The sequence below is a fragment of the Halichoerus grypus genome, chromosome 4 (assembly GCF_964656455.1).
Source record: "Halichoerus grypus chromosome 4, mHalGry1.hap1.1, whole genome shotgun sequence".
NCBI classification, from domain to species: Eukaryota; Metazoa; Chordata; class Mammalia; order Carnivora; family Phocidae; genus Halichoerus; species Halichoerus grypus.
The window spans coordinates 184,246,201-184,271,143 of NC_135715.1; the positions used below are offsets into that span (position 1 = coordinate 184,246,201).

The following is a 24,943-nucleotide window of genomic DNA, read 5'->3' on the forward strand; positions in this document are numbered from 1 at the left end:
TGCAGTGAAACCGAGCCATTTTTTTTTCTGGCCCTGTCCAAACAATGAGAAACACGTGAGTGCTTTCAAAAATCACCCTGCCTGTGTTGGTTCTGAATTCAGATAAGCAGAAAAAATAAACCCTTGCTCAAATGAGAACTAGAACTACTAGTTTGTTTTTTTTTTTCCCCCAGCTTTCCAACTCATAGCCAACCCTCAAACTCAGAAAGTTCCATTAGGACATGCTAATGTGTTGAACTGTTTTGTTTCTCGTGCCTATCACAAAAGTAGGTTAAGCTCCTATCTGCAGTATTAACGGAGTACTTTTTTCAAGTTTATTGCCATTTCAGTTGTTTCTGAACTGCTTTCCAAAATGAGGCAGTGATAATAGCCCCTCTGAGGAGACCTTGACCTACCTGAGACAAACAGGCCATGGTTTTCAATTCTTCCATCTTACCCTACTTTTTGTAATTTTAGGGAAGTATTTTCTATTTCCCTTCATCAGTATTTTGATCATCTAGATCAGAGTTTCTCAACTGACAGCAATTTTGCCCCCAGAATTTGGCAATGTTTGGAGACACTTTTGGTTGTCACAACTAGGGTGGAGGGGAAGGAGCCTGCCGCTGGTATCTAGCATCAGGATGCTACTGAACATCCTGGGAAGCACGGGACAGCCCTCCATGACCGCTCCCCCCCAAAAAAAGATCCAGCTAAAATGCTAACAGAGTCAGATGGAGAACCCTGCTCTAGATTAAGGATCAGCAAACTCTGGCTCACAGGCCAAATCCATCCCAGTCTGGTTTTGTAAATAAAGTTTTATTGAGACACAGTCACACTCATCCATTCATGTATTGTCTATGGCTGTGTTCCCACTACAACGGCAGCCTGAGTAGTTGCAACAGAGACCATAGGGCCTGCGAAGCCCAAAATCCTTACTAGCTGGCCTCTTAGAGAACAAGTTTGCTGACTCCTGATCTGGGTTCAACAGAAAATCTTTCTTTTTATGAGTTTTGGACATTAACTCTTTATCAAATAGATGGCTTGCAAGCATTTTCTGCCATTCCAGAGTTGGCTTTTATTAAGCAATTTATTGCTTCCTCTGCTGTGTTGTTTTTTAGTTTTAGCCCCATTTATCTATCTTTGCTTTTGTTGCCTGTGCTTTTGTTGTCATACCCAAGAAATCACTGCCAAGATCAATATTATGAAGGTTTTCCCCTATGTTTTCTTCTAGGAGTGTTACAGCTTCAGGTCTAACATTTAAGTCTTTAATCCATTTTGAGTTGCTTTTTGTGGAAGGTGTAAGAGAATACAAATAGCCAAGAGGTACACAAGAAGATGCTCAACACCACCAATCAGCAGGGAAATGCAAATCAAAACCACAATGAGATATCACATCACACCTGTTAGAACAGACATTATAAACACACACACACACACACACAGAAAACAGTAAGTTTTGGCAAGGACATGGAGAAATTGGAACTCTTGTACACTGCTGGTGGAAATGTGAAATGGCGCAACCGCTATGGAAAACAATACAGAGAATCCCCCCAAAATTAAAAATAGAACTATCATATGAATTATAATCCCATTTGTAGGATTTATCCAAAATAATGGAAAACAGGATCTCGAAGAGGTATTTGCATTCCCATATTCATTGCAGCATTATTCACAATAGCCAAGAAGTAGAATCAACCAAAATGTCAATCAACGATGAATGGATAAAGAAAATGCAGTTTATACATATGATGGAATATTATTCAGCCCTTAAAAAAGGAAAGAAATCTTGTCATATGCTATAACATGGATGAACCTTGAGACTATAAGCTAAGTGAAATAAGCCAGTCACAGAAGGACAAATATTTCATGATTCCAGTTATATGAGGCATCTGAAGTAGTGAACTCACAGAAGCAGAGTAGAATGGTGGTTGTCAGGGGCTGGGGGGGGAGGGCAAAATGGGTAGTTGCTGTCAATGGTTATAGAGTTCCAGTTTTGCAAAATGAAAATGTTCTAGAGATCTGCTGTATGACAATGTGCATATCATTAATAAAACTGTTCTGTACCCTTAAAAATTTGTTAATAGGGTAGATTTCATGTTATGTGATTTTTCTCACAATTAAAAAATTTTTTTTTCATATAATATATTACCTACATAACGAGTTCATTGTCTTTCGGCTTCTCAGTGTGGAGCAACAATCGCAAGGAGCATCTTTCCAATTGTATTTGCTCTCCTAACAGATCTTTTAAAAATCAGTTGGAAGAACAACAGATAACCCTACAAGCATCTTTGACCTCGCAATTGGGGTGTTATTTACATGGACAAAAATCAAAAGCAAATTTCATGAAATCATTTGTAATTGTTTTCATTCTTTACAAACTGTATCATTCTCTTCTTCCACTAGTAACATGAAAAGCAAATGAGGAAGTTATTTTACAGAGATAATTAAGCTGGTGATGTTTTTCTTCCTTGGGGGAAAAGAAAAAGATAAAGGTTTCATATTCTGAAACTGTTTCTTCAGGGATGGTAACATTTCAACATCTTTATGGAAATGTCAAGGCAATCCTTACACTGGGTGCCAAAGAACCTAAATTGGACTGTTTGAATAAAAAGGCATTCCTTCCAAAAGAGAAGGCTTCTGTGAAAATGAGGCTGCCACCCCCTGCTAGTAATTAATTCGGGCAAACAAATTAGCTCAGGGCAGTATGCCCAGGGTCTAGGAAAATTAGGCTAGTCCAAAGAACTTTTTTAAATAAAACAAAAGATCAGAAGGGTGAGATCAGAGTGGCCCTTTCCAGGGCACCGATCTTCATCACCACCACTCCCATCTTTGCATGACTTGCTCCTGAATATTCGACTCCAATATTCCTTAAATTGACAGAACACAGTGATCAACTGGACGTGAGGAGTGAGAGTGGTCAAGATGGCTGCCATGTTTAGGCTGAATGAGGGGATGATGTTGCCATTAACACGACCAAAGGAATATCAGGTTTTTGAGAAAGCTGACCAGTTGGATTTTGTTTAACTTAGGGCTCACTTAGGGAGGTCCAGGTGGCAGCTGGAAAAATAGACTTAAATAGTGTAGAAACAGCATCTTGGGAATTTGTGGCCTTGAAGTGGTGCTGAAGTTTCATCAAAGAAATACTTTGGAGAGGAAAAAAGAAGGGATCGAGGTCAGATCTACATGGATGGGCAGGTGGAGAAGGAGAAACCAGATCAGGACACTGGAGAGGGATAAGGCAAAGGAGAGGAGGAAAGGCCAAGGAGAGCAATGTCATGGGAGCCAGGGGAGGGAAGGAAATCAAGGAGGGCTGCTCAAAGGCTCTAAAGACTGAAAAATGACAGCTGGATTAGAAGATTAGAAAGTCACTGGAGGGGCGCCTGGGTGACTCAGTCAGTTAAGCGTCTGCCTTTGGCTCAGGTCATGATCTCAGGGTCCTGGGATCGAGCTCTGAAACAGGCTCCGCACTCAGTGGAGAGTCTGCTTGTCCCTCTGCCCCTCCCCTGCTTGGGCTCTCTCTCTCTCAAATAAGTAAATAAAATCTTTACTAAAAAAATCATAACTCTCAATGGGAGGAAAACTGCCCTTCAGAGGTTGTTTTGAAAGTTGGGGGGAGGGGAGGAATTGCTTATCACACTGATTGGGGGATTCGACTGGAATTTAGTGGGTAGAGGCCAGAGATACTAACCATCGTGTAATGTCTGGGGTACCCCTGCACAACCAAGGATGCCCTAGCATCTCTCATGACTTCTGTCTGTCCCACCAGAAATTCATGGAGGTGAAAACCCTGTTCGTAACCTTTCCGGACTAGAACCTAATAGCTTTACATGTACATTTGCATTTATAGTTTTTAAGATATGCTGAGTTTTCCTGGAATGTAACTACTGGGTAAATCAAGAGAAGATTGTACCGCGAGTTGTTCACCACTTGGGAAAATCACTTCACAAGAGCACTAGCTCTTGAAGAGCTTAAATCACCAACAAAGCACACCAGTGTCAGTAAACTAAACAAAACAAGGCAAAAATCCCTGCTTCAGATAATTTTCTGACAACACTAGCTACAGCTTCTCCCACCAGTTACTCATCATAACACTTAGCTGATTTCATGGCAACACTTACAACTGTCTGAAATCATATTTCAGCTTCTATTCTTGATTATTATTTCTCTTCCTCCACTAGAATATTAGCCTGAGGCTATGATTTCAGTGTTCATAGCTGTACCCACTGTCTCTGGCACAGAAAAGATGCTCAAAATAGCTGTTGAATCAGCACCCAAAGTGCCATGGATTAAGCCAACGCACATCTAAGATGCGCCTACAATGTGCCAGGAGCTTCCAGGTTCTGTGGATACAAAGCTAAACAGCAGGTCTCTACCTGCAAGAAGCTTACAATCTAATAGCACGTTAGTGCCATCTGCTTTATATCAGCCCCTTCACATGTGCTAACTGGTTTAATCCTCATGACAACCCAGAATGATGGGCATGACTAGTCCCAATGTGTAGGTGAGGAATTAAGAGTCAGAGATAAAGAAACTTGCCCAAGGACACACAATCAACCCTGTGTTCTTCCTAGTTTCCCAAGAAGGTCCCCAGAATGCATTACCTAGTGTACCAGTCTGCTAGGGCCACCAAAACCAAACACCACAGCCTGGGGGCATTGAATGACAGAAATTTATTTTCTCACAGTTCTGGAAGCTGGAAATCCTAAATCAAGTTGTCAGCAAGTTTGGTTTCTCTCCTTGGCTTGTGGATGGCCACCTTCTCCCTGTGTCTTCTTTCCATGTGGCCTTGTCTCTGTAGGCACATCTCCCTGGTGTCTCAGACAGTTATGGAAAAACCAGTTATATTGGTTTATAGCCCCATCCTTAGGACCTCATTGAACCTTAATTACCTCTTTGAAGGCACTATCTCTAAATACAGCTGCACGGGGGGGAGGGGGGGCGCAGTTAGGACTTCAACATACGAATTTGGGAGAGACAAAATTCAGTCTATAACACCCAAAATCAGGGTTTCTCAACCACGACGGTCCTGACATTTTGGATCAATCATTCTTCATGGTTGGGAGCTGTCCAGTACATTGTAGGATGTTGAGCAGAATCCCTGGCCTCTACCCACTAGATTCCAGCAACCCACCTCTCCCCAGTTGTGACAACTCAAAGGTCTCCAGACATTGCCATATGGCCCCTGGAGAACATAAACCCCCTTTAAGAACCAACATTCTAGATCCTTTTTATAACAGGAGAACAACTTGAGAAGATTTGAGAATGTGTAGGTTTGAATTTTTCATTGTGAAGAGAGTAAATTCATTGAGAAAAAGGATTTTGGGGGCAGAACTGAGGGGTCCATCTGTGACTATGGGTTTAATATAATACCGGCCCCTGGGTGACTTCCTCCAGCCGTGAGAGAATATGGACACTTAGTTCATCTGGGGCTACCCAGATTCAAATACCAAATGAAGAATAAAGAGACAAGAGAAGAGTAGGAGGTATAGGCTTCCAGTTATGGACCGAATAAGTCACAGGGATGAGAGGTACAGCACAGGGAATATAGTCAGTGGTACTGTCATAGGGTTATATGGTGACCAATGATAGCTATAATTGTGGTGAGCACAGCATAACATATAGACTTGTCAAATCACTATGTTGTACCCCTGAAATTAATGTAACATTGCATGTCAACTACATTTCAATAAAAATAAATAAGTAAACAGAGAGATAGATTAGATAGAAAGGTAGGTAGGTAGGTAGGTAGATAGATGATAGATAGATAGATAGATACATAGATAGATAGATAGATAGATAGATAGATAGATACATAGATAGATACATAGATAGATACATAGATAGATAGATAGGGAAAAGAGAGGAAAGAAGCCCCACCTGGTGATTTTTCGAGCTACTGAGAACCCCGTTGAATGTTCTGCCATTAGGTTGGAACTCCTCTGTGTCCTCCTGTGAAGACCAAGGTCCTATACTATTGACTGACTTAGCAAAGGCACAGTGAGCCAGGATTCTACTCCCCAGGGTCTGACCTGTTCTAGAATACCACAGCCACCTCCAGGTTTTATTCTGTCCATTGAAAGGCAAGGCTTTCTGCTGCCTTTTCTTTTTCTGCTCTCTCAACATTGTCCCAAGACAACATCACTTAAATATTCATCCTAACAGAAGAGAGGCTCTGGCCCCACACTGTGTCTACTCAACAGCTCTTTTCTCCCCTTGCCCATCACAGCTCACTCTGAAAAATCCCAAACTGGGGGCTCCAGTTGTAACCAGATGGCATCCACACTCTGTGTAACAAATTGGGGCAACTCCCCCATGGGTACCACCCCTGCTGAGCTACCTGTGCTCCCCACTACCTCAGAAAAAGCAAAGAGCTCCTCCAAAAACCAATGGTGATGTGTTCAGAACACCAGGGAGGCCACACTGCTCACTGCCCCCAGCGAAGGCCAAATTCAAGGTGAGAGCGAATTTGAAGTGTCTGAGGTTTTGTTTGTTTTTTTGTTTGTTTTGTTTCACTTTAAGGTCAGACTGAAGTGAGTGGGGGAGAAGGGGAGTGGTTCCTTTAAGGGCATGTTGCAACTCAGAGGATGTTTCCTCTCATTTCACATTGAATGATAAAATGTGGAAGCCCAAGATCCCCTGATTCAAGTCTAGACCACTTCCTGAGAGTCAAATCTTCCAAACATTCTCTCATGGTAGTTAAAAATGTGGGCAAAAAGGAAAACAATCCTATTACATTAATGTGATCGTCTGTGAGCTTTCAAATTCTCAGTAAACTCACTGATGGCCAGAGAGCCCCTTCAGCAGCACGGAGTGATGGGCAATGCAATCATTTCACTGTGCTGAGAGCTTGGTTGCAGGGGGAGTGTGTGCCTGTGAGCTTGTGTGCGCACGCATGCATGTGCACTGTATCACTCGTTCTGCTGATACGATCACAATAGGAATCTTTTTAAGAACAGGAAAAAATACAGGTATGAATCCCTGCTCACATTAATCTCATCGGGTGTTCCAATGTTCTGTTCTAAACAGACGTGCTGACGTTCACATCTGTACAGACTTCCATGGAGGAATTGCATTCCTGTCTCACACACACACACACACACACACACACACACACACACACACACGGAAAACGTCCGTAAATGGGAGGAAGCTGTGTAAGGAGACGGAGCCTCGCTGGCGTGTGGAACCCAGTGGCTGCTGGTACTGCTTCTTTCTCTATTCCCTAATTTCTCATCCTTTCAGTGATGGAGGCACCTGAGCCAGGGAGGAAAGAGATGCGAAAAGACCCAAATCAATCAATGTTTCCACGGCTGTGGTTCTTATAAACATTAAATTGGAAGGACCATACGTAGAGGCTGAATTAAAGTTTTAGACTCTCCAGCCTCCCTGTTATTTATACGCTGCTGAGCCATCTACAGATTTGCACGTCCCTCCCTCGGCTTCCGAGGAAGATGGATAATGGAGAGCCGGCTGTAAATCATATCCTAACAGTTCATGCAACGAGTTTGTCTTCCCGTCCCTGCAGGCTGCTGGTGCCTCTCCCAGTCATTTGGTGAAGGCTGACCATGTTCCGGGTCTCCTGTTTGCCTCTTCGATTGATTCATTCTTTAATGCAACCTACAGCTATTAAGTGCCTCCCATGTGCTAGGCACGGTGTGAAAATAGATGTAATACCTCTACTAGGGGCATTTAAAGGAGACAGGCACTGAACAATCATCCAAATAAATGTGAAACCATAACTGGCTGAGTGTGAGCCAGGGGGGGATCTGGAGTGCCAGGGGGAAGGAGAAGCGGGGGAACTGGTCATAGCCGAGCTCCAGAGAGGCTGCCCCAAGGAAGGGACAGTGAGCTGAGAGGTGGGTCGTGTGTAGGTAGCAACACACAGTGGGGGGCGTGCTGGGAAGTTCAAGGCAGGAGAGGCAGGGTGTGCAGAAGTCCCACAGTGGGGGGGCCAGCCTGCTACAGCTCCTTCCAGATACAGGCTGAGGTCTATGGAAGAGCAGAGGGCAGAGAATAAAGAGGCAGGCAGCCACCAGACCAGGTGATACCTTCAACGGAGTGGGGGACAGGGCGTGAAAACTCAGGTGCGCCTCTCAGAAAGATCACTCTGTCGGCAAATGGGGGCAAGACCCGTAAGAATCCATGTGGAGAAATCAGTGAAGAGGTATGGCAATCATCCCAGGGAAAACACGGCTGGGATGAGGGTGGAGGGTGGTGGCAGGGCCAGCTAGAGAGGAAATGTCAAGAGCCATTTAAAAAGGAAAACAGCAACACTCGTAAGAAATGGGATGTGGAGGGTGAGAAAGGACGAGGACGAAGGTGAGTCCCAGCCTCCTGGCTTGTCTTAGCCAGAGATGCTGCTGACATTTACTGAACCCCCTTCCAGGGGCCAGTTTCTGTTCTAGGCACTTTCCAATACAACAGAATCTCATTCACATGGTGGGGCTGGAGCAGGGGATTGGGATGGAAAGCCGGTAAAACCACTTTCTAGAAGTAGATCTTAATCAAACAAAGGGAATTAACAGTTTCTCCCAGGGAAACGGAAGCAATATGAAGAAAAAACATCAGCTCATTTTAACGATCATCAGCGGAATTCTGACCATACTGACCAGGACTGAGGTAGGTACTGGAGAGGATCTATTTATTGCATAGTAGCTAAAAAGGAAAGGTTTGGGGTCAGAAGATGCAAGAAGCTGGGGGAGGGAGGAAGCAGAGAGAGAGGGAGAGCAGAAAGAGAAGGAGGAGTGGGGGAAGAAGAGAGAGTGGAAGAGGGAGGAAGACAGGGACCCAGAATATCAAGGGGTAGACAGGGGAAAAGAGACACAGAGAAAGAACACCTTAAAAGACAGAGAGAAAGAGAAACCGGTGGAGACGCGATGGTTGTGGGTCCCCCGTGGAACCACGCCGCCACCTGCTGTAATCACCGGTGGACCTACGTGGGCGCTGCTTTCAAGAGTCACCGAGACAGTGGGGCGCTGGCGGGGGGAGTGATTTGAACATTTGAGTGAAGAGAGTCTCGCCTCTCAAGTTATCTTTTATTCTAATAAAATGGATTTGACACCACTTTCCTTCCACGAACGTCTTTTTGCAACCCAGTGTTAAGTGCTTACAGCTGGGGAGCTCGGGGCCATCCGGGTGTCACTGGCTCAATTGCTTTCTCGTGACATCTTCCATCCAGGTAACTCGGGCGCCTGTGGCAACAGAAGCCACTCAGTCGTTATAAAAGGAGGGCCCCCGCCCCACCCGCAGGAGGACGCGCACTAGACATTTCACCTGAAGTGGCAACACCATCCAGCACCGTGCCCGGCATATAATACCTACTGAATACCTAACAACAGTGGCATGTGTCCCCCGGGTCTGCTGACCACCGCGCAAACCGGATTTTAAAAGACAACGAAGGCACTAGAATTCTGAAAGAGGTGCCCGCCTCGAATATACCACAAAGGTACTAAAGCACCACAACCCCAAAGGGCACCTGCGTCCTGAGCAAAGCCCACTTCCTGGAAAAACACAAACGGTACCAGCTCTGCAATTCCACAACTCATAGAGCCCAGATTTCCCAGTCAGATGCTCAAATACCTGGATTTTTCTAATATGAAACAGAGTCTGTTTATATTTGGCTTTTTAAAAACCTACCCCTTCGCCTTCCCTCAGCCTCAACCCCTGAGACTCTCCTCTGCGCTGCAGCTGGCTTCCTGCCAGGCAGTAACACCTTGACCTTCAGCTCAAACTTTGACCCCAAATTCTGTATTTTCTCTTTAACAACGGGTCCGTTCTCTTCTCCCTTCCTTAGTACACAGGTTGGTGAATATAGAAGACACTCAGTCACAGTGAGTGAACTGAATTTACTAGGAGGATGGAATCACAGTGCAAAATAACCTTTGCATAAATAATTGCAGCAAGAGTTCTTTTCTTTGCAAATGTCTGATTTGGACAAATAATAAAAATGCCTGGGAGTAGGTCTCCCGAAATTGACAGTTTTTGTCAGGCAGAGAAATCAAAGGATTCTTTTTTATATTTATATTTTAAGTGTGCATATTCAAATTTTCTAATTTCCCACACTGAAAATATGTTACTTGTGTAACACAAAAAGAAAAATATCACAGATGCTTTTATAGGTATTTTACTTGTATTGTCACAACTCCAAATCATGTTGCTGATTACCAAGGGAAATAATACCCGTGCTCTGTGTCTACAGTTGTTTGGACCAAAGGATAACTGGTAACATTAAGAAAAGGCTGACTTTATTAAGGGTGATTTTTAGGTGGAGGGGTGTATGGAGGGAAAAGATCCAGTCTTATTAGAAGAGAACACTTTTTAAGACACGAGGAACAACCATCACAATAAGGTGCACTGCCAATAAATAAAACCCTTTTTTAAAGGAGCATTGCATCTTTTAACAAGTAAAAAAAGAAAACCTTTGGAGATGTTAAAAATTCTGAAACATCTCTAGGTTTATTAATAGAGTGTAAATCATTAATTCACACACGAAGGAAAAAAAATGCCTTAAATATACGGTAGAAAAGCAAACCACCACTGTCCTCTGAGTTCCATCCTTACAAATAGTTAGCATTCTCCTCCAAACACACATTTAAGGACAAATGAAAGAATATATTGTAGATGACACAGGTGGATCGTGACGATGCTCAAGAACTCAACAGTGAGCCTGCCTAGATAGCAGCAACTGCAAACCGCTTAAACCTGTCCATCATCATCCTGGGGATTTTTCTATGTTGTCTAAGTGTTTCTAGAAGTCTTCTCTTGGATTTGCCTTCGGAACTAGATCACAAACTAGTCACATGAAAAAATCAACCTCTTCGTAATTTTTTAGCTTTGTCTTTATGTATGTCTTTTTTTTCATGATGCTTTTGGCCACTAGAGGGTGGATTCTACCTATGATCTATACCAGCTGAAAGAAGAAGGAAAAAACGTTACTCGGGAGTTTAACAAAGGAGGAGCAACATACAGAAATGTTTTACAAAAGGGAAATGCATGCACAAGGGGATGCAAATATGTAAAGAAGAAATATCATTTCCTTTACTAATAATGCTTAACATTCATATATTTCTTTGCAGCTTACAAACTCGCCAGTATGTCCTCTAAACATATGGTAGCTACAGTTAAAATTAGCCTTTATAAAGTAGCCTGTTTTTCTTACTAACTCCCTATAGAAAGTAATTTTTTAAATACAAATTCTTCTGACACTATGATTAAAGCACTAAGATCCAAGATTAAATGTAATGACAAGATAATATTTTACAACTTTGTTTTTAAAGATCATTGTGGTGCGTGTTTCCTTATAAACAACAAATAAAATGGTTTTTTTCTGTTTTTTTGGTTTTGGGTTTTTTTTTAAAGATTTATTTAGAGAGAGAGCACAAGCGAGAGAGAGAGAACACCAGTGGGGGAGGCAGAGGGAGAGGGAGAAGCACACTCTCCACCGAGCAGGGAGCCCAACACAGGGCTCGATCCCAGGACCCCGGGATCATGACCTGAGCCAAAGGCAGATGCTTAACCGACTGAGCCACCCAGGCACCCCATAAATAAAATGTTTTAATGAAATATTCCTATGACCTCATCTGACTAGCACTAGTTTATAAATACACGTAAAAGTGGTGCGGTTTATTCCTGAGATGAGGAGAATGATGAAGAGATTTGGAAAAGAAAAGGTAGGCTCAAAGCTCGCACATTCTAGAGGTTGTTCAGTATGGAATGCACCCAGGCTGACACAGGACCCCGCACGGGCAATAGGGAAGTGTTGGGGAGAAATCAAAGATTAGGGTTCTCTGACAGCACTTTGGAGAGAAAATAAATCTTAGATGATTATTTTCATGCAAGTATGTTAATGAACAAAGAAGAATTTCTAAAGGTGAAAGTATAGGAAAGTTTTTTAAATGTTTCATTCCTTTTAATTTATTTCACAAATTGCTTAAATTTGATTTTAATTTACTTACTCAATTATCACCGAATATTCTTTGGAGGTGTTTGCCCTCGAAAGGGCTTGTGTCTGTTCATCACACTATACCAGTGGTTCTTGCCGTGCGGTCCTAAGATCAACAGCATCAGCATCACCTGGAAACTCACTGGAAAATGCAAGTTCTCAGGCCCCAACCAAGACCTACTGACTCAGAAACTCTGTGGGTGGAGCCCAGAACTCTGATTTCATAAGCCCTTTGTGTGATTCTAATGCACAGTGAAGTCTGAGAGCCACTGAGCTTTACAAAGCTCACACCTCGCACAACTTGTGATTCTCAGAAGGGCAGGAAGTGGTAGGAGTTATCTATGACAGGTGCCAGATAAGACACCGTAATATTTTTTAATATCTGTGGCTTCCCCTCATCGTATCAAAAAACCCACCACAAAGCATATAGTCAGAACATGTACCAGTCACAGGCATATAAATAAACCAACAGTGAAATGTGGTCAGATGACCTACCAACCATAGACGTGTAGACTAAATGAAACTACACTCCTCTCTGATTTGCTCAAGGGAAGAAAACAATGCAAAAGAATCCCAAACTGACAGCAAATGCCAAATTTGGGGTGGGGGGAGGCTAAAATGAGGGAAGGTAATAAGGGTACAGAAGTGGGCATTTATTTCTCCCTGTAGGACTTGGAGTCATACATACCTAATCAGAATGTGGAGAAACAAGTCTAAATTTAGATTATTGAGTGCAGTTTTTCCCCGTATCTCTGATCCAGCTTCCTAAACCCATAGAAAGAACATTTCGGATAAGAGAATACCATCAGAAAATGGTAGGCAGAGCTCATAGAAACAGAGGGTAGAAGGGTGGTTTCCTGGGGCTAAGGAGATGTGGGTCAAAGGGTACAAACTTCCAGTTACAAGATTAACAAGTTCTGGGGATCTAATGTACAGCATGGTGATTAATTAATAATACTGTATTACATACTTGAAAATTGCTAAGAAAGTTGATCTAGAATGTTCTTACCACAAAAAAGAACTGGTAATTCAGTGACGTGATGATGTAAACTATGCTATGGTGGTAATCGCTTTGCAATATATAAGTGTATCAAATAAACACATTGTACATCCTAAATTTACACAACATTGTATGTCAATTATATTTCAATAAGTCTGGGGAAAATTTTTTTGGTTAAAAAGAAAAGCAAAAATGGCAGACAATCTACAATAATTTTTACAACCAAAACTTGAGAAACATGATCTGACAAAGTTATGCTGTTTCCGATGATAAAAGGGGGTCTCATGGATACATAGTTTAGTACCAAAGTAGATGTGTGATGGAAAACAAAACACTGTGATCAAGACTATTCCAGAAAATTCTGGTGCATGGAATCCACAATGCAGATGTAGATTTTTTTCCAGGTATATTTACGTTCCCTCTCCTATCACTGAGGACATTCAAAGGCACAATACAAAGCAATCCTCTAGCCTCCCCTTTAGTCACTGTCATTCTCAAGTAAATATGCTGAATCCTTAAGACTGTTAAACACCAAGGAAATTTCTCATAGTCATTCATAAACATTTTTAGAAGCACACACTTCCCACTTGGCCACCATACACTCATAAGGGCTGAAGCTGACTCTTACAGTTATGATTTCAGCTGAAGAACTTCATGGAGATACCTCTTCGTGGTTTTGATTTGCATTTCCCTGATGATCAGTGATGTTGAGCATCTTTCCATGTGTCTGTTGGCCATCTGCATGTCTTCTTTGAAAAAATGTCTATTCATGTCTTCTGTCCATTTTTTAATTGGATTATTCATTTTGGGGTGTTGAGTTTTCTAAGTTCTTTATACATTTTGGATACTAACCCTTTATCAGATATGTCATTTGCTAATATCTTCTCCCTTCCAATAGGTTACTTTCTAGTTTTATTGATTGTTTCTTTCACTGTGCAGAAGCTTTTTATTTTGATAAAGTCCCAATAGCTTATTTTTGCTTTTGTTTCCCTTGCCTCTGGAGACATAGTTAGAAAGATATTGCTATGGCCGATGTCGAAGAGGTTACTGCCTGTGTTCTTTTCTAGGATTTTTATGGTTTCATGTCTCACATTAAGGTCTTTAATCCATTTTGAATTTATCTTTGTGCATGGTGTAAGAAAGTGGTCCAGCTTCATTCTTTTGTATGTTTTCCCAGCACCATTTTTTGAAGAGACTGCCTTTTTCCCTTTGCATATTCTTTTATTACAGTGAGATACCACCTCACACCAGTCAGAATGGCTAAAATTAACAAGTCAGGAAACGACAGATGTTGGCGAGGATGCAGAGAAAGGGGAACCCTCCTACACTGTTGGTGGGAATGCAAACTGGTGCAGCCACTCTGGAAAAGAATATGGAAGGTCCTCAAAATTTAAAAATAGAACTACTGTACGATCCAGCAATTGCACTACTAAGTATTTACCCAAAGAATGCAAAAATACTAACTCAAAGGGATACATGCACCCTGATGTTGATAGCATTACCTATACTAGCCAAATTATGGCAACAGCCCAAGTGTCCATCAACTGATGAATGGACAAAGAAGATGTGGTGTATATATACAATGGAACATTATTCAGCCATAAAAAGAATGAAATCTTGCCATTTGCAATGACATGGATCTAGCTAGAGAGTATTATGCTAAGCAAAATATGTCAGTCAGAGAAAGACTAATACTATATGATTTCACTCGTATGTGGAATTTAAGAAACAGAAAAAGGAGCAAAGGGAAAAAAGAGAGAGAAAAGCAAACCAAGAAACAGACTCTTAACTATAGAGAACAAACTGAGAGTTACCAATGGGGAGGTGGGGGGTGGGATGGGTTAAATAGGTGATGGGGATTAAGGAGGACACTTGCTGTGATGAGCACCAGGTGATGTGTGGAAGTGTTGAATCACTACATTGTACACCTAAAACTAATATTACACTCTATGTTAACTAACTGGAATTTAAATTAAAACTTCTAAAAAATATGTAATGGCTACAGTTTTATATATTATCCCTTGCACTTTCTCACATTAGAAATTCAAAATGAGAAACAGACACACATAAAATAGTTATTAATTAAGGGGGGGAAAAAAGAACTTTGTGGAGAAAAGGACCCACCAGAACCGTACCTTGAGGCAACTGGATTATAAATTCCTAAATGCAAATGAACTGGAATCAGAACTCAATTATTTGAGTCAATCCTGAGTTCTGTTCCTATTGCCTCTACTAAGTGATCATTAAGATGCCTAAATATAGGGCACTTATTCATTTAAGAGGTTACAAAGCAGTGAAAAATCAAAAGTATAGATCCTAGTAGAGTATGAATATAAATAATCAAAAGTAGAAAATAAAATTTCCTTGACATAAAGCAAAGACCAGGCTCCATCTATAGACTCGTGAAGAAATTCTGAAGTAAGGAAAGCAATTGTCTTGCAGACACTCCTTATCCCTCGGGTAGGCAAGTTCACTGGGACCTCAAACCATCGTAACTGCACGCTGCATTTATTTTTCAACTATCCTCCTCAAATCTGCTCTTATAAATATATTAAAGTCATTCACATTCCTCACATATGTAGGTTTAAGATTATGGTAGATTACAAAAAAAAAAAAATGGCCACAAATTCTCTGTAGCTCCTCCCACTGGGAGAGTCTATGGACTTGACCTATGATATGTCCCTGCCAGTGAGACATTAGCAAACATAACAGAAGAAGAAACTTTAAAGAATGTTTGTGCATTGGGCCTGTCCTCTCTTGCTGCTTTTGGAACCCAGCTGCCATGTTGAACAAGCCCAGACTGGTCTGCTGGATGATGAGCAACATGTCGCCCAGAGGCCCCCATCATTCCAGCCAAGGGCCAGACACGTGCGTGAGCACTGATTGCCATATGTCCCAGATGCCTTCGATGCCATTCCTTTTCATCTGGCTCTGGGAATATCCCTGAAATGTTCTTTCCTCTTCACAGTTGGCTTTTGTTTTTTCGTTCTTTGCCGGGAGAGAGCTCGGGTGTCCTACTCCTTCCCACAGGAGTGGCTTGGGGATAGTGGTCTGTCGTCACTGTCCGTAGTGGAGGCACAGCTAGGCCCCAGAACCCCAGGGTTGGGGCCCCTGTGACAATGTGCTGTTGTAGGGGACGGTCTGAGATATAGGGCGACCGATGGCAGCCTGCATCCCGAGTCCCAAATAGACAACCCCAAAGGAGACGAGACTTGCTTGCATGTTCTACTTTTTTTCTTCCTGGCCTTTTAGCTTCACTGTGCTTTTAAATTCTTTATTGATTTGGATTTGTCTAAAAACCTGTGGACAATGCCCTGTGTTTGTTCCATTGGTTTTCTATCACCGTCATTAATTTTCAATTTAAGGGCACATGATGGAAGTTGCTGCATATGTTGAGTGCTTTTATAAAATTGCTTCCATTTTAATGAAGATTCTGAGCCCCTAGGTGTGCCTGCAGCACAGTGATGACCTCTTTTTTTATTCCAGCACACTGTCAACTCAAAGCACTTACTGATTTTGTGGAGCAGCGTGTCCTCTCCCGTGTCATCAGCTGCCTCCTTATGCAATACCACAGTGCGCCATCTAAAATCCCATATGGCTTTAGAGGGGTTGCCTGGAGAGACCGTTAGCTGTTTGGACTGAAGTCTTAATGATATGTTGATGGTGATCCAGATCATGTTTCATTTTTTTCAATACCAGGTGGTTTCTGATGCTACAGATCAGAGCAAATGTCCAAGGTTTAATTCATTAGTAAAAGTATGTCTTTCGATGGGATAAGCCCAACTGAAAGGAAGTGTGGACTAAGGAATGTGTACTGCCTTGTGGTCTGGACTTTCAGATTCCAGTGGTAAGAAAAAAGGTCGTATTGCTTCTAGGCATTGGGGCCCCCAGGAGGGAGAAGCACCACCCCTCAAGAGAGAGACCACCTCAGCTGAAGGGTGACACATCTGTCACGTGACCGTGTCTGTATTTCTCATCTGAGTCACAGGAGAGCAGCTTATTTAAACAGGTGTAAGCAGCACGCACCGGTGAGATGCGGTCCTAAGTTTCGGTCCCAGGTAGCCCCCAGCAACAATTTTGAAGGAGCTGAATCTGCGGTGTAATAAAAGTGGAAGGGGCCCCCCTCCCCACGAGCAGCTCAATCTCTTTGCAAGTCAGAACTGCGTTTCTCTGTGCTGGTCAGGAGCCACTCGCTGGACCACAACCAAGGCCGCTTTTCAAGCCGCATCCCAGGAGCTGTGCTGAGACAAGAGGAGTCTAGAAGCTTCTTCTCATGATGGGCTCAAACATACGTGAGTGCCCAGGTTCACACGTAACTGGGGTTGGGGGGACACAAGTAGGCTTCTGCTGAGCGTCTACCTGTTGGTCAAGAACTTCAGTGCTAGGCAAACCCAGTTAAATTTGGGGCTCTGTCACCGCCGCCTCCTACTGTTATACTCTCACTGCCTCAACTTCTTCATCCTTGAATTAAAAAATAGGAATCCTACAACCTGGAGTTAAGTAAGAGAGAATTTTGTCAAGTGACTGGCACGGAGTCCGATGTAGGCAGTTCTCATAGATGCGAGCTACTTAGGCAAAGCTGCCCGAATGAAGAGCAGTACCTGGATACGTACCTGGATACATACAAGGTCCTGATGAACCCCAGTTTAATGTGTTCTTCTGAGGTAGCTATTAAGACAACTACTGCTTAGGAAATCTGGTTAAAATATTTCATTTTTCAGTCTTTTACTTATCACTAGTGAGTCAAAGCCACAGTTTGAACCCATTTCCTGTTTACTCTGAAATAACAGAGGCTCTGGATCCCAAATGCCCAGGGTTCAATCCTGGCTTCATCCTTAACTAGCTCTGTAGTCTTGGGCTCAGAAATGGCAACAACCATGGTGTTCCTACTTAAGGACTGTGGGGATCTGAGGAGCCATTGCACTTAAAGAGATCTGCCCAGCACCAGGCACTTAAATATTTATCCCTGAAGCCACCGAGAGCCCAGGCAGCAAGCAATCACTTAATCCTGTAAGAAGGTGGACCCGTACCCACTACGGCCATGAAGACGGATCCCACCTCCACTCCAACTCTAGCCTTGAACCTCATATGAAAAGAATCGGGGCACAGATTTAATCATTCCTCACTGATCTTCCCCAGGGAAAAGCATAGCGGACATCTGCAAACTGCTTCGTGTTTTATAGATTTCAAAGCGCAAGACCATATGCATCATCTCATCTGAGCTTTATGGTTTATCCCCATTTCGTAGAAGAGGAAACTGAGGCTGCCAGAGGCCAACCGCACAGCTGCTCAGTGACAAAGCTGAGACTTGAGTTGGGCTCTGCTCAACTCTCAGCCAGGCCCCTTTCCCTCACAGCTGGGAAGAGAGGCAAGGATGCTGACTTTCAGTTCTCAATTCCAGATGCCCAGACTCTCAGCAAAGCTGAAAAACACTAGCAATCGGATCGTAATTAAGTCCCCACCACAAAACAAAATAAGAGTCAATGGCTTAGTTGTAAAAGAGTTTCAACTATGTCCCCATCCGACCTTCACGGCCATGAACTTCATGAGAAGTTCCTGCAATTATGTGATGGCGGCATCTCACATAGAGCCGTCCTCAGAAATGCACAGCGTAGTGAAGCAAGCTATTATCAGCTGCCATCCCCGGCCTGCATTCCAGGTAAGGGGATGTCAAATGCTTTCTGCTGTCCTCACAGACGATTGTAAAACCTACAGTGAGCAGGTAAACTTCATTCCTTTTCAACAATAGTTCAGCCACGAATGAGCTCTCAACCACTTGAATTTTAAGCGGAGCGGTGGGAGGAGAAGGAACAGAAATCCTCTATAATTAAAGGCCGGTTCATCAACACGTTCATACATACGGATTAGCCGTTTAAAGTGAGGTTAAAAAGCAGCCTTGTGAATAGATTTTTAACGTCAAGACTCTCATAAAAACTCCATATGCTCCACCAGCAAGTGCCCTTCACTCATTACTGGTGTCCTTTCTTCCCTTCTATCAACCCCTCGGGTCACCAGCCTAAAGAAGGCAAATATCACTAATTCTCCCCGAATGTCCCCCAAATTAGAATAAAAACAAAATGGTGATGAAGTATGGCCGTGGCAGCGGCTGTGGACACCACTGGGGCAGATTCCTCAGCGTCCCGTGGTGTGGGAGGCTTAAGGCTTCTTCAGCACTCTCCTATTTCTCTGAGTTTCCCAAGTTAAAGCTGGAGAGGTACCTTCGGCTCCATTCTGACCCTCATTCCCTGCATTCAGCTGACAACTCTGACGATTCCACCTGTCGATTAGATTTTAGGTCCAACCTTTCATTCCCACTGCCACAGGTTCAAGCCCTCACTTCCACCTGCCTGAGCTTCCTGACTCCTCTGCTGTCTTACCTTCTCTTCTTGACTGTAATTCCATCGATCTGTAATATCTAATTCTGCCAGAATCATCTTTCTTCCCCATTCTTCCTAGAATCACTCATTCTCCCTAGAAATCTCCCAATTCTATCAGAACAATCTTTCTAAAACACATATCAGGGGGCGCCTGGGTGGCTCAGTCGTTAAGCATCTGCCTTAGCCTCAGGTCATGATCCCAGGGTCCTGGGATTGAGCCCCACATCGGGCTCCCTGCTTGGCGGGAAGCCTGCTTCTCCCTCTCCAACTCCCTCTGCTTGTGTTCCCCCTCTCTCTGTGTCTCTCTCTGTCAAATAAATAAATAACATCTTTAAAAAAATAAATAAAACACAGATCAGTTCCCATACCGTGCAAAATGTCCCCAAGTCTTCATTTTGCAAACTCAGCATCTAGAGTCTCCCCAGTGTGCCCCAGTGAGCATTTCAGCCTTACCACTCACTACAGCACCCAGGGCAACTTATTCTGCAGCCAGCTGCATCTACGGTTCTCTGAACCTCCCTTCTCCTCCCCCTCCCACCCTCACCCAGGACTTTTGTTCCATAGTGTCCTTCCCCCGTGTATAAATCCACAATATTTCCCTGTCCAACTCGCTGGAAATTCTGACTGGACTGTTGTTAATACAAAACTTCAATTGATTGAACTTTCAATATTTTGAGCATTTCAATCAGTTAAGTCCAGTCAATGCTCTCCAACTAAAGGCTACCAGGGATACACCTAGAGTTGAACAAGTCGGGTTTATCACACACTGCAGCAAGGGAGAACACACATCATGGGAACCGGGAGGTGTCTCTGTAAAAGGGGGTTAGATGCTACTTACAGGATTTGAACTCCAGCTGGATGATCTGGGGAGGATTCACTCTAGAGTGGGGGGTCAGAAAGCAGGAGCAGCTCTATGCTTGAGTATCTCAATAAATCTTATCTATAGCAAGGGCAAGCTAGCTCAAGGTCAAAGCTGTAACTGCTAAAGAAGCAGCTGGCCCTCAATTTATTTGTGAGGGAAGAGGAAGTGTGGTATTGTGTTGGTTGCATGGTGACCTTGGTTTTGTCTGTACTTAGAATTATGAAATGGTCTTGTTTGTCTCACTATCATGGCCTAGGAGTGACCATGCCTGGTGTCAGTTTCTGTGGGATTGTTTATGTCCCCGTGCCCAATAGGAGACACAATGGCCCAGCTGTGAGCACCAGGCCAGCTCCTAACACCTCCAAGGCCTACCTATAATTGTCCAACAAGCCCCCATATATCAGTGTTCTTACTGTCATCATGATGTCAATGTAGAGACTTAAATTTTTTTCTTAGGTAAGTACAGATTACAAAGACTTACTACAGCTGTTAGCTAGGTAGACAAGACTCTATTTGGGATCCCCATGGTGAGGACAGATATCATATTTTGCAATATAAAAAAGTAAGGGCATGGTAATAGAGTTGGGATGTGGGAAAAGACAATATATTGTATACAATCTATAATTCTTAGGGATACTGCGCTATGTAGATCAAGAACCCCTTAGAGCTTGTTAAACATAAGAATTGTCTCCATCTTAGTGAACCTAGTAAAGAAAGTTTTCTGGTTCATAGAAGATGAAAGCTGTCCACTGTACATATCCAAGAATCTAAATGCAATTAAGCATTCATTAGCAAGCTAAATGTCTTCATATCTTGTAGGTGTACTTTTTTCTTTATGGCTGTTGAATTGCTACTGAAATCCAAAGCAGTAAGTTTTATCTTAGATTGTGTTTCCAGAAGACATTATCAGAGTGCTGATATTGCCAAGTCTGAGTTTAAAGGAAGCAATGACAGCTACCTTTCCGGCCTCAGAGACCAGAGGTGCAGCCTGCACGTAGGGCATATATAAAAAGTATCTGAAATTCCTATAGCTTCCTTTAAAAAGGTGTTCTTCAGAAAAGGCTAAACTTTCTTTCTTTTATAGCCTGGATGATCTAAATGAGTTACAGACCCTCTGGTGAAGAATCAGCAGAGACACATGATTGGCAACTTGCCCCAGGTCTCATTGGTGACAACCAATGAGCATCTAAGGTTATTCACAAAGACAAAACCTGATATTTGTATAGCCACGTAAAAATCCTCTGATGCCTTATATTTTAAATCCTTTAAATAGTAACTTAAGGCACATTCTATAATGGTGTGGTTAATTCAATTCAACAAACAAGGTCAGAGTAATGATTCAATTGCGTTAGGCATGGGCCAAGACCAGTGAACTCAGACAAACCATCTCCAACCAGGGATTCCTTCCAGTATTGGTCATCACCCAAATGGCACCTGCAGATGCTACTATTGTACTGAGAGCGCATGAAACACCATGGCTTCCACCTGCAAGCATGCCCCCTCCACCCCCAGCAAGTTCCTCGCACCTTGGCACTCCACCCTACAGTGCTTACAAGGCTCCAAATTCTCACTTTCTCTGGTCTTGGGGAGATTTCAATTTGCCTTTTTTTTTTTTTGGAGTATTTGTGGCCTATCACTTAACACTGTCACTGAAAGATAGTATTTCAGTGATTACTCAGTGCTGACATTTTATTATTTAATATTAAAATCCCATCAGAAACCCCTAGCCTGATAAGCTAAAAATGAGGTTTGAAAATAAAGCACCTGGCAAATCTGATTTGCAGTCATCCAAATGGCATTTTGTCAGATGGGAACTAATTATCAACCTGACATGATTTCAATCTGCTGTCATTTTATGAAATGGGATTGGTTTGCTCTCTGTAAAGATGATCGGGCTTGGCGCTCTTCAGCTAGACACCCAATTTCACCTATTCTTGTGAGATTCTTCTATTATGCAAACTAGTGGTAAAGCAATTACATGCTCCAAAAGATTAAGACTAAAAATTTCATATTCAGAGAATTGTCATTTTCACCTCTTAAAATGTAAATTCTTCCCAGATGTTAAGATACCTTTTTTATTGCACACAATGTCACCTAATGATCTGAGAAAGCAACCCCTCTGAAAGCAATTTTATCTCCCAAATTCGATGAGAGAACTCTGACAGAACTCCAAGGCTCTGTCCGGGGGAGAGACCACCTAATAAATGTGTGTGTAGATTATGTCCTAGTCAAGGAAGGAAGGAAGGAAGGAGAAAGAAAAAGAAAGAAGGAAAGAAAGAAAGAAAGAAAGAAGAAAGGAAGAAAGAAAGAAAGAAAGAAAAAGAAAGAAAGAAAAAGATAGAAAAGAGATGCTGGAATGTCCGTGGATGGAAAGAAAGGGCAATAGCTCTTACTACTCCATGCCTGGGAACGTGCCACATGCCACATTTAACGTCTCACACACAGCAGACCACGGTCAGCAACTTGTCCCAGTCTAGGCTGTGACACCAACTACCACTGAATTGACAAGCATCTAAGACGTTCTTCATAAAAATATAAAAACTGAGGTCCAGAGAAGTCCTGTGAGTTTCCTGTGGTGATAGTCAATGGGATGGGATCTCACAGGTTGGTTCTCACCTCCCAGTGTGCAAAGAGAAAGAGTAGGAGATAGGTGGGCCTTCACTGATGGAAGCAGCACTCTCAGGAGTCTTGTATCGAAGTAGGGAGGAAGTTCCTGACAGAACCATTTTGCCTCCGATGGCTGCCGGGGGGCTGGGGATGATGCCATGCGTACGAAACGCAGAGCGCTGGGAGCCGCGCACTCATGAGTCACGACGTGAGTGAGACTGTGTTCTCCCCAGCACCGCTGCAGCTTGCTTCGTTTGCAGACACAGTGGTCTTCGTACCGCCCTGCGCTGCCCCGGCCTCAGCACGCCCAGCTCCACGGCACCCACACTGCCTCACACATGGTGGAAAACTGGGCTTCCGGCGGGGGAGCCATTCCCATTTGCACCATGGCTCTGACAGGAGAGGATGCGGGTAAGCACAGGAAAGTCTCTCATGGCAGACGGAGAGGTGGAGAAACTTCTTCACCTCAAGGTTTAATGGGAAACCCAAAAATGTTACTGTGAGCGTTAATTTCATGTGCTAACTTGGCTAAGCCACAGCACCCAAGGATGTTGTCAAACGCTAGTCTAGATGTTGCTGTGAAGGTATTTTTTAGATGAGATTCATTTTTAAAGCAGTAGGCTTTGAGCAAAGTGATTACCCTCCAAAATGTGGGTGGGCCTCATCCAATCAGTTGAAGGCCTAAGAGCAAAGAGTGAGGTTTCATAAGAAGGAATTCAGGCTCAAAACTGTAACAAGGAAACCCTGCCTGAGTTTCCAGCCTGCCATCTTGGACTATAAATTGAGAACTTGCCCATTCTCACAATTACATGAGCCAATTCCTTAAAATCAATCTCTTTCAATATTTCTCTCTCTTTCTCTCTTCATATATATATATATATCTTTTTTTTTTTAGATTTTATTTATTTATTTAAGAGAGAGCGAGAGCCTGGGCAGGGGGAGGGGCAGAAGGAGAGGGACAAGCAGACTCTGTGCTGACCACAAAGCCTGACATGGGGCTCAATCTCACGACCCTGAGATCATGACCTGAGCTGAAATCAAGAGTCAGATGCTTAACTGACTGAGCCACCCAGAATTAAGAGTCTCCATGAAAAGGTTTTCAACACCGCTCAATGCTTAGCTGGATTTCCTACTAATTCCTTCATTGAATCATGAGTATGAGATGTGCCCCTTGAAAGTTCTAGGACCACGGCACTGGGTTGGCACCTGCATTCAGCCCCCTTCTGGGTGTATGGCTGCAGGCACATGACTAAAGCAAGTATGACACAATCCCTAAATGTGTCTCGGCAATATCTAGCTTGCAGGGAGGGCACTGTAAGGACCAGGGATGTGAAGCACCCAGCTCAAAACCTAGAAAGATTCGTGCTCACTAAATGGTGGTTTGGGGTTATTATGGTTACACAAAGGTTACTAATAAAATACACTTCCTCCTACCCCCTTTGGGGAGACAGACAATTAATATAATGTTTTAAAGACCAGGCAAGTGATCTCGAGGGTGACTGCTGGAATTCAGAGGGAGGAAAGTGTGTTGGGCCCAGGTGAAGTCTGCAGGTGAAATGGGGTGACAGGGAGCAGGCATCCAGGTGGAAGGCACTGCACGAGCAGACCCAGGACTCCAGCAAAACCAGGGAACTGGCCTCCATGCGGACGGGTCAGGCACACGTGTGAGGAATCGCACTTCAACGCATTCTGAAGGGCTAGCTCGTGCAAGGAAGGAGAGACAGAGGCAGAAGAGAAGCAACCAGAAAGAGTCACCTGTGTGTGTTCTTTTCAGGACCACACAGGTAGGTTGCACCGGCACAAATTTTGACTAGAAATCACTGTGACTTCTGAGTCTCAAAATTTACACAATAAAAAAATCAGTACGACGCAGAAGACCTTTGGGAAATAAATGATGGAACTTCTGAACATTTGCAGAGGGCATCACGGGTCCGATAACACATACAGTGCACAGAGTAAGAATTTTAATAGATGAGAAAATTCTAAATGGATTGCGTCTTGCTTTTTATGCCCATTAAAAAAGAAAAACATACTCCATTAACTTAAGAACATGGTATTAAAAGAAATACAATCCAGTAAAAGGTGGGGAATGACCTCTAGTAAATCGTGAAAAAATAATTAAGCTGTTCGGAGATTAAGCCTGTTTTTAATTTTCTTATTTTGCTTACCCGTATTTT

At 43.1% G+C, this 24,943-nt stretch overlaps 1 protein-coding gene across 1 annotated transcript in view; it reads right to left on the reverse strand.

Annotated features, from left to right (window-relative positions):
- DNER (delta/notch like EGF repeat containing) overlaps positions 1 to 24,943 on the reverse strand; it is a 299,112-nt gene that overhangs the window by 37,339 nt on the left and 236,830 nt on the right. The gene's annotated exons all lie outside the window — the stretch shown is intronic.